This window comes from Corvus kubaryi, unplaced genomic scaffold, assembly GCF_017639235.1.
Source record: "Corvus kubaryi isolate FWS band 111438036 unplaced genomic scaffold, C.kubaryi_AGA036_p1.0 76, whole genome shotgun sequence".
Classification (NCBI taxonomy): Eukaryota; Metazoa; Chordata; class Aves; order Passeriformes; family Corvidae; genus Corvus; species Corvus kubaryi.
This window is the reverse complement of record NW_024582063.1, coordinates 462730-473863: the sequence shown is the minus strand read 5'-3', so window position 1 is coordinate 473863 and position 11134 is coordinate 462730.

Genomic DNA, 11134 nt, shown 5'->3' with positions numbered 1-11134 from the left:
ACACACACACACACACACACGTGATGTCAAACACAGCAGGGTGTGCTGGGCCTGCCCTCTTCCCCTCCTTCAGCAGAATAACAACACTCATCTCCCTGCAGTCCTGGGAATATGGGAGTTCTTTGCTCTGGCTATGCCACAGCACCCTGCAAGCACAAATTTCTCCAGTGACTAAGGGCTGTCTCATCGGCCTCCAGTAACATGCATCAGAAAAAGCAAAATGTACAGGAAAAAGGATGAACTATAATGCTGGGGGGAAAAAGACTGGGTCTGAAAAACTGCCTCTAAGCTAAGCTAAGCAGAAAAGGAAGAGTAAGGCTGCTAGAATTCACCAGGACACATTTAACAAAGCCACAGTGCTAACTGGATAAGAGTACAAGAGATCTGGCCAAGCTGAAAGTGAAGTTTGAGAAGAAACTGAAGTTGTATCTAATTTTGTCATTTAGTGTTGTTATTCACTGAAAATGACAGGTTTCTCATCCAAAATCTCATCCTTATTTTATTGTAATTTTGCTCACAAAGAGGACAATATATTACTGCAACTATGCAAGTAATCTTCATTAAAGATGATTAAAGTGGTTCAATAGGATGCTTTTCTTTAAAACTGAGTGCAAGATATAACAAATTATTTGGTTTATGAACACTAGTTATACAGAGACCACATTAATTAAAAGAATGCACACTCCTGTACTCACATCTCATAGATAAACTGGTTTTAGCCAACTGAAATTGGTATCTCAGTGCAGTCTAGGGCCTGAGATATGAACATGAACATGTAGAGCACTATCAGGGATGTGACAGCCTCAGTGCTGCCATGTGTTAATGAATTCTAAGACCAAAGGTTATTTTTACTTGAAGGACCCTTTGTAGTTAAGAGAGAATGTATCATATGAAACCCATAAAATAAGACAGACCCCTGTGAAACCACTGTATTTCTCACAGACCATCACAAATTCTTATCAGCCCTTTTTCCATCAAACAGCTTTTGATAACAAACAGCACCAAATGCAGAGTAAGGAACTGCAGACCTGGACTTAGGAACAGAACACAGGGGAATATTTTTAAACTGTCAGAGGGTAGGTTTAGATGAGATATTTGGAAGAAATTCTTTGCTGTGAGGGTGGTGAGACACTGGAACAGGTTTCTCAGGGAAGTTGTGGATGCCCCATCCCTGGAAGTGTTCAAGGCCGGGTTGGATGGGGCTCTGAGCAAGCTGGTCTAGGAAAAAGTGCTCCTGCCTATAGCAGGGGATTGAAACTGGGTGATCTTTAAGGTCCCTTCCAATGCAAACCATTCTATGATTGATATTAGGAAATAGTTTTTATAACAAGTGACCATTATATAAAACTAATTTCAATTTGTTAATGTGCCAGGATACATTCTGCTGGTAAAAGAAAAAAAAAGGGAGTGTTATTAAGCCATATAAACATCATCAATTGATAGTTTGCACTTTGTGTTAGGGAAAAAAGATGTCAAAACTGTAAGAAGAATAAAATAACTTAAAATCAGTCTGGGGAAAGAGAACAATAATATGCAAAAGGTAGATTAATTCTTTTGCAGAAAAATGTTGGCTCAACACTGCCCCTAAGGGCATAATTCCAGATTTTTAACAAAAGGGAATCTAGGATGTTAAGGCTTCTCCTCATAAAGGTAAGAAATGGTAGCATCTAGTAGTCAGCGATGCATAGAAGCACAAACCCCTCAAAGAAGTGGCCACTTTCACTGCTGAGTCCCTTCAATTCTCTATGTAAAATTCAGGCTATGTTGAAGTTAATGAACACACAAAAAAAACCCCCCAAAAAAACCCAAAGGAGAAAAAAGAACAGACCAAAAAAACCTCAGAGGCCCAAGTCTGTGCAGCAGCAGAGCTCAGCCTCATTCAGTTCTCTGAACTGTTCTTTTGCCCCAAGTTTCCACCTACAGATCTTTCTCAAGCAGGGAAAGAACTTGTGAGGTGCTTGTGCATGCATGTTTTCTGTACAGCCTCTGAGCTGTTAAATCTGAAATCAGAAATACCATCCCCTAAGGCTGGAAATCCTGATAATTTTTGTACTGTTGCAGGTATTCAGATGCTCTGCACCAGTGGCAGATTGCCTCCATAAATAACTAATCAGACCCATTACACTTAATGAAAACAAGTCAAAGTTTAAGTCACCATGGAATACTCAGCCTTTGGCTTCAATGCGTGAATGAGTTTGAAAGGAGCAGGCTGTTACAATAAAAATAACAGATTTAACTACTAGCTGGTTTTTTCAGGGAAGAAAGCATGATGGAGCAGTTTGGGCTAAGAAGTTTTGATGGATTAAAAGAACAACTTTGGGTCTTTAATGTCATGTAATGTGGAATTTATAAGCAAATCTAATTAAATAACAGATACACAATGATCAGACTTCAGTCATGACAGCAACAAGCTCCTGCAGTGCTTATAATTATCATTTATTCTGTGCCATGCACAGGTCTGATTAGAAATTGAAATGAGCAAGCTCCAGTTCAGGATTATACTCGTCACGATTATTTCGCTCCTGCGCTCTGAATAATTGCAATCTTGCCAGTCTCCACACTTGGAATTGTGTTTTCTTGGAACTCAGATGAGCAGTGAGAAATATACAATGGACAGACAGAACAGATTTATTTATAATTTCAAATTCCCCTTGCTACCCATCTGTCCTTCTCCACTGTTAAGTGGATTTTGGCCTCTCTTCCATCAATTAATTTTGCCTGATTACCTGTCTGCTTCTCTTACCACCACCTTCATTCTTTCCTCCAGATTCCAGAGCACAGATGCTAAATAAACACCTTTATCACCAGGTCTTTCTAGTTCAGTGAGACAATATGAGGACCCACCAAACATTTATGAGTTCTACTCAGCTGTTGTGGTAATACATAAGTGCAACAGCAGCTCTTGGAAGCAGCAACTGCTGACCCTTGCCAGGCAACTCCGAATTCCACTTACACAATTTTACATGCCAAGAAATAAGTCACAGTCTGTTGCACACGTTGGTTTGTGTACAGATTCTGCCTTTCACACAAGTGCTCTATCTAACAGTTAACTCCCTGTACACATCACTGTACAGCAGCACTTGGGCATCCAGTGAACACAGACCACAAACTAAAATTCCATTTCGTATGCAGTATTTCCTAAATAATAAAGAAACCCTGACACACTCGGATGTTTTGTTAAACTGGTTTCCTCTTATTTGATTTACGTGATAATAAAGCTGTCAGAGTTAGTGCAGCACTTGAAAGGTTTCCTGATCCCTCCTCCTCCTGGAAGCCTCAGTCTGGAATATGAAGCACAGCATCTGCATTAGTATTCACATCATGCATGGCAACATTGACCTTGCGCCTCAAGTGGTTTTAATATTTCAGAGACATGAGGATTAAACTCCATGGGAACATGGAATGGAATAGTGGCAGGGCAATAAGCAATGAATTAAAAGAGGTAAAAAAATAAAATCACGTCCTATGTGATCAGACATCTAAATTAAAGTAATTTTACTGTCAAAACAATCAGTTAACTATGCAACAAGTAATTAGGCAAATAGTGTCATTATTCTTTAAATCTCTCGGAGAATGTTGGATGTGCTTAGTGGAGAGCTGATAGTGATAGAGTGATAGTGATAGCTCAGGGGATAGCTGACAGCTTTGTTTAGTTCCTCCACTACCTGCTGTTTAATCCACACTGTGCCAAATGTTAGCACTTCATGGGATGAGGGACCTGGATCACCACAGAACTCAAGCAGGCAGCAAGTATCTAATCAGTAAGGTGGAATTTTTGAAGAAGTTGTAGGGACATATTTGGAAGTTCAGAGTTTGTCCTTCACCCCTCTGCCTTCTTGAATGTCCAGCTCAAACCAGGGATAAGAGCTGACTCAAGGTCTGGTGTGGCAGAGACCAGCACTGCTCCTGTGTGTCACATCTCTGGTACAACACTAACACAAGCTGAAAAGCCCTGAGCTTCTATGAAGTCATGTACAGTGCATGGTGTGTTCTGGTGCTTTAAGCAATTTTTGATGTTTTAGCATGTTTTAACATGTTTTATCAGATTTATCAGAGCATCTATAGCTTTTTTGTGTTTGGGGGGTTCTTTTGTGTATCTGTGTTTTTTAGCTTTTTTCCCATTTTTCAGTGGTTTTAGCAGGTTTTAGCAGCTTCTTCCTTTTGCTTTTTTCCAAGCTTCTTAGTTGCAATAAAAACAGCAGGGAAGTGAAACTGTCCTCTGGCTACGTCAGGCTAATCATCATAACTCCTGTGTGAAGATGAGCCAGCTATTTTCCCCAAGATACTACTAAAGCAACAGGGAAAAGTGGAGGAAACATTTTCAAGAACTGCATATCTTAAATTTATGAACAGAAATTAACATTTGTTTCTTATCTTTCACTTTATAAACCCTTCCCTCTTCACATGACTGGAAGGAACTTGGAAACAAGAAAGCCAAGTTAGAACCTAGGCAGAACATTCTCAAATTACAAATAACCCAGTGAAGAGTTTGATCTTATTGCAGAACCAAAATTGTTCTGCCTGAGAACAGAGATATAAAATTGAGTTGTTTGGGGTCCCCCACAGCTTGGGCTCAGACAGTAAATCTAATGTAGAAAATTAAGAGTAATTCTATTCTTACAACTGTGTCAGAGAACAAGGTAAGTTGTAGGAAAAGTTTATAAATATTGCCTTTGAAATATTTGCTGCTATGGAGACAGGAAGGGACTTGCAATTCCTACAATAAATGAAATCCAAACCAAATCAACTTTAACTCGATTATGTTCTTTACCCCAGGATTTTAGAGAGCTGTGGAAATTCTGGCTTTAGCACATCACTGAGGAGAATCACTCAGTCCCACCCTGGGAGCCGCAGTTCAAAATTAGGAAAGCAGAACTCGAACCTCTCCTTACAGACTTGTCAAGATTTCAGCCAGACTTTCTGTTAGCATAATAAATAGCCAGTATGTCATGGGTTTTTTGGTTTTAACTGCATTTTTTTTAGCTAGAAATAGAATGGAATTACTGTACCACTGTGCAAGCCCAACTTGTCTAATAAATTAAATACTCCAAATGAAGATTAATGGATTTTTGATCCACTATAAGAAATTGTTTCTGTAAGTCAGAACTCAACCTGCTGTGCTGCTGAGAGCAAAAAGTGCACTTTGGTAATTGAGATGAGTGATCACTTGTCAGGCACCGATGTTGGTTACGTGAGTTTTCATTCTCGAACAGATTCTCCAGGGAATTGATTTCACCAACCCGAATTACGGGATTACAGGAGCACTATTGTACAGAGTGCCTTTGTCTCCCCCTTCACTTGAAGAACGTGAACAAACCTAGGTAACTCTGATAACAGTCAGCCAAGTCCTACAGCTCCAGGAGCTATCCTGCAGTCAGGAAAACTTCTATGCCATGTGTCATAACCCATGTGCCTGTGGACTGCTCAGAGCACCAAGAAAATGCCTTGGTTTTCTTGCAAGCAGGATCTGAACAGATGAACTTGCTGGGCTATTATGCAAATAAGGACTTAAAATTTCTTAAAAACAATGCCATAATTTTCACAGTGCCATTTTTAAGACTTCTGCTGCCAAGGCAGTTTTCATAAGAAGACATGCAATTTGTTAACCATTCAAAATCCTTTGAAGGGTACACAGCACTTGTGAGCTGTGATAATGTGCTTTCCTCTCTGGTATTTTCCATCTGGAAATTTCCTTATGCATTATAAAGTAGGATGTTTCAACCAAATTTGGAGAGAGGGGAAAATCAGTGTTCTTAAAAATGAAGTGATGCCTCACTGACAATAAGTCATTAGGGTAATCAGAAATAAAATCAGAAGCTCCCCTGTCAAGTATTTGAAATACTAAAATAGGCTGCCTCTCTTCATTACAAAAGGATTTCTTTTATTAGGGAAATGTGTCACACTTGATGTATTCAAATTTTTTTACAAGCTATAGCTAAACCTTACAATGCAGTGTCGAGACACAGTGTTTTCATCTCCATGGCAGGAATGAAATAACAGCAGTGTAGAAATGTTGGGCCAGTTGGCCATCATCACACACTGAACCTGTGTCAGAGTACAATAGCTCATCTGCTTCTTAAGTTTGCAGCAATGATACAGAAAATCTACCCCAAAAAAGGTCTGGCGGGCCTGCTTAGATGACCACCTACCCATAACTTTGATCATTAAAACAAACCAGCCTCTTCAGACTGGAGGAACAGAACAGGCTGTTTGGGAAGAGCAGATGTTTTGCCTTTTTCATACTGTCCAGCTTCCCTCCAAAGCTAATTTACTTCATCCACTTCTGTGTTCCCTCTCTCCTCTCCCTCCTACAAATCTGCACCTCTTGGCTTGAGAAATTGGGATGAGCAATACTTGCATCTGGGGGTGTACTTGTCTTTCAAGGGGCTTGTCTGCTTCTGCAGACTCACAGGCCAGAGCAGAGGTTGCAAGGGCCAACACACAGCTTTATTTCAGTTTCAAAAGTAGCTGCTTTGCATTCCAAATCCAAGTAAGGAATTAGTCCAACTGGACATCTCAGTTCAATCTGCCCTGCTGAGTATCTGCCCAGCTGGCTAATAGAGTTGGAGAGCTCAGGGAAGACTCCTGCATGACAGCTGCAATTTAAACACAAAAAAAGAAAACCACGCACAGTTGCATGTGAAGTAGAACAATGAATAACACAGAGAATACAAAAATGTTGTTCAAATCACCCCTACTAAAAATATATGCAGCTATGGTATCACAGAAAGGGAGATGAGGCATAGAAAAATAGGTGTAGAAGCACACAGAATTCTGGTATTACTCACTAAAAAAAGATGATGTTGTTATTCATCACAGAATTTGATAATTGTAAAGGTGATACATCAGGATCTTCTGTCTTTCCAATCTCATAGCCATATTACAAAGACCGACACTATGAGAGTTTTCTGAACATTCTGGAGAAACCACAGACTGAAAGTCAGGCTTAATAGAGAATACAACACCTCCAATATCATTTGGTCACCTCTTTCACCCACTATTGAAGAAGTTTCCCTGATACATTCACCTCTGCACATACAGCCTTGTTAAGTCATCAGTGACTGAAACTGAAATATTCTTACTTGGCTAGGATTTATAGATACCTGTCTGCCCTGAGCAGATTTGAGTTTGTAGCCTCACCACCAACCAGCAGAAACCCACTAAACAACTTGCATATTTTTGCTGCACCTCTCCAGTGTCACTCTACCCCTTTGACGTACTGCTGAACCGAAACACTGGAGAAACACAGCTAGAACTGGCAGAGCAGCCCATCATTTAACACAGTAAGAGAGCTGACCTCAGCCTGGGCCAGCTAATAGCAGTTCCCCCTTGGGAAGCACTCCAGCAGTCAGAATCTGTAAAGCAGGATGGAGTCCTACCAAGAGCACATCGCCCCCAGCTATTGGCAAGGACATGGCAATGCAGCTCTGCTCTGTTTGGGCTTTGCAGAGGTGCCAAGAATCTTCTGTAGATTGGTTGCTGTGTCTTTTTGAGAGGCTTGAAACATGGCAGACGTGCAGATGTGCCTCAATCCAGGAGAGAAACTATACCCAGAGCTTCTGCAAGCCATAAAATTCCAGGGCAAACTTCTTCTAAAAGGACAAGTTATTTTTGTAGCCAACAATACTGGTGACTGCAAAGGTTGTGTTAACAGTAAACAAATTTCCAGGTCTTTGAGTGCTCAGTAGTTCCAGCTCTAGCCTCTAGCACAGCGAGGCACAAAAACAAGATGACAAAACAAGAAATGACAAAAGTAATGTCCTCATTTGAGAACACACTCTTTATCTCTGATAAAATCTGTGCTGTGCTCTCAGTACAAGATACCTGCTGGAGATAGAGGTGTGCTTCATGGGTGTGTCAGAACATGCTGCAGAGAGAAAACAGAGCCCTACAATCGAATGAAAAGAAGCATCATAAATTCATAATTGCTCCCAGTGCTCCAGGCTAAGAGATTGTCTCTAGATACTGTCAATAGATTTATTACACTTACAGCAAATATATATATATCTATTTAAAAGGATCTCTGTAGTCCGGCAGCTTTTATTTTATTTTATAGATTTCTCTGGAAAATATACTTGTAATATCTGGAACATAGGTTTTCATTTACAGCAGAAACACAGAGACAAGACTTTCTAATCTGGTGATGTATCAGTGCTGGGCTGAGTGCTCATAGATTAAAAAAAGTAGATACAGTCATAGCAAATTACTTCTGAACTTCTTTGAAGCTTATAAAACTGCTATTATGATCCAAAGGAAGCTTGACAAGGTTCATCAAAGATTCATCGCTTGTTGTTGTAGACTTCAAATGATGAATGAGAGAGGGTACATTAAAATTCTGCTGCTGCCACTACCACTTCAGGAAGCTTTTGGAAGATAAATACTGTTTCTACTTAAAGGCAACAGGTTTTGAAAGAATGAGTCACATTTTCCAATACAACTTAACAATCTTATTTAATAATTAACATAAAGGGACACTGCCTGCTCTCATAAGGCAAACCCATGATAGAAAATACAACAAATTCCTCCACAGATAATCAAAACCAAAGCTCTGGCTGCTGCTGGGATTATGACAGTGCTCTGGGATGACAGGCAGGGCTGACCAGCTTTTGTTTTCTCCTGCAGACCTTGCTAACTGCATTTAGGTTTTCAAGGCCAAAGAGTCAGAGAATGAGCACATTTGGGGAATATCTTTGACATCCCTTGAAAAAAGGCTCTCAAATGACCTGAGGTGGTAAGGCTTACAATGACCCCACAGCAGCAACTCTGAACCTGCCAGCAGCACTTGTCAAAAATGTATTCTAAATTAACATGTTAGAGATACAGCTTCCTTTTCTTGTTCAGTATAACCCCATAAGTAATGTTACTGCTTGGACCTGCTTTATGTGGCAGATAAAGCAAAAAGATAACAGAAGAGCACTTCCTTTTGTTCATTATATTAACAGACAAGAATTTATTTAGCTTCTAGATGGCTTCTGTGTATGTGCATATCAAGGAGCACATAATTAAATACCAAAGTATTTAAAAGCCTATAAATAGACAATAAAGGGGATATAAAGCCCACTTTAGATTCCATTAGAGTCCATCTCATGCAATGCCTTAGACAATATAAGTATGTATAAATATGTATTTTTAGAAGTCTGCTTCAGGGCTGAACTCGAGGATTTAGAACCAAAATGTCAGGTGGCAAAATTCAAGGGTGATATAATCTGTAGTGGAAGAAACGAGGGTTAAAACAGGCCAAATGCCCCCCAGCAACCTGCGTGACTCCACACCATGAAAGGTTGCACCAGTGCCTGTAAATGGGACATGTTCCCCTCTGTGAACACAGCTCTGCTGTTCTGCAGCTGGGTTATACCTACAGAAATATATCATCCTTTCCCAGATTGAGGCAAGTTCTATCCCGTTGATTTAGCCTACTAACCAATTTGTGCTAATGCACATTTAAACACCAAACTCCTGTACGAATGTGGCTTTATTCATATTCCAGGATGAAAAGGATGTCTACCAAAACAGCTGATTTCCATTTGTACCCAGTTAAAACCAAACTAGGATAATTTTATTCTAAATAAATGTCCACAAGCAGATGTAGGATTTGGATTAGAACCAGTGCCACTGTTTTAGTCTGGGCTTGCACTGGTTTTGCTTTAAATGCAGCACTGAAAGATAAGTGAAACAGGAAGAGGATAAAAGGGTAAAGCCAAAATGAATTAGAAGGGTGCAAAATACTGAAATGGGGAGATGTTCTGATCTCTATTCTTTACATTTTAGTGTTCTCTGGCAGCATCAAATTACAGAACACAGGCATTCAGAGGCTGAAGCACACTTCAGTCTGTCAGCAGGCCCTGAGGCACAGCAACAGCCCAGATCAGGTACCCGCTTTGCTGGCAGTGGAACAAATGGATTTTGACTAATTCCATTGAATTCCATTATTTCCTCCCATGAGAAAAAGTGCATTATTTAGGATTATAATACCATCTAGACATGTAATTTGAGCTGTGCAGTACCAGGCATTACTCAGAGAGAGAAATGCCTCCATCTCACAAGAGCTCATAATCTAAACGGACAAGACAGACAAAATGAAGAAGGGCCGTGCAACCACCTCCAGTTAGGAGATGGTGAGCTCAGAGACTGAGTGTCTGCCCAAAGTGACAAAGAAAGGGGCAAGAACTGAACTCTCATTTTTGCAGTTCTGGTTACTCAATGATGAGAACTTCATTTCTTAGAAAAGGATTTCTAGTTAGGTGGTTAGAGCATGTACCCCGCAGTTAACAGAAATAAGTAGATCATACTCAAATAACACCTTCAAGTGCTCAAAGTATTTAGGAGTCTAAGGGTTCCTCTGCTGAGAAAGTGAATCTAGAGGGTAGCAAAGAACACACCAACTATTCTGCATCAACTTCCTCTGTGGGCATTTCCAGTGGAAACAACCTGTATTGAAGTCTTGGTATGTGGACAAATCTTTCATCTCACTCTCAAGAGGTTTTTAGGATCTTAAGGAAATAGCCAAGTATTTCTGAAAATTAGACTTGCACTCCAAACTAATTTAGGAATTTTCAAAACTTTTGTTGATGTAGAGAAGTTAATAATTTGAACCACAGTTTCCAGTTAAGTAGATGTTCTGAATTTGTGGTCATTTGAGAACAGAATCTGAGCACTTGAGTGAACATGTGCATAGAAAACAAATCTTCCTGTCAGACACAAAATAAAAAAAATACCAAAAAAACACTCCAAAATAGTAAAAAATGAAGCTCAGGAACAGCTCAGTGAAAACTGCTCTTTCTTGATGGTATCTTTCAACTTGGAGAGCAGTGTGTGCCTGCAAATGGCTAGGAACAGTAATGCACCCTGATGTTCTTACCTTCCAAAAGGGCAAGGGATCCAAAGTGACAAAGTAGGGGTCATCTGCTCCACAGGAAATGCGGCTGCAGGATGTGAAGTTTCTGGGCAGCTGGGAAGGTACAACTGAGCCTGTATTTGCTCATATTCTTCCTGAACTGTTGTTCTTGACAATGGCGGCAATCAGGTGGGCTTTGACAGTCCAGAAACAATAAATGACATCAAACCTAGAAATTTCCTTTGAATAAGAAGGCTCTCTAGAAATTTGGTAAATTATCTGCCATGTTTGCTGTATTTT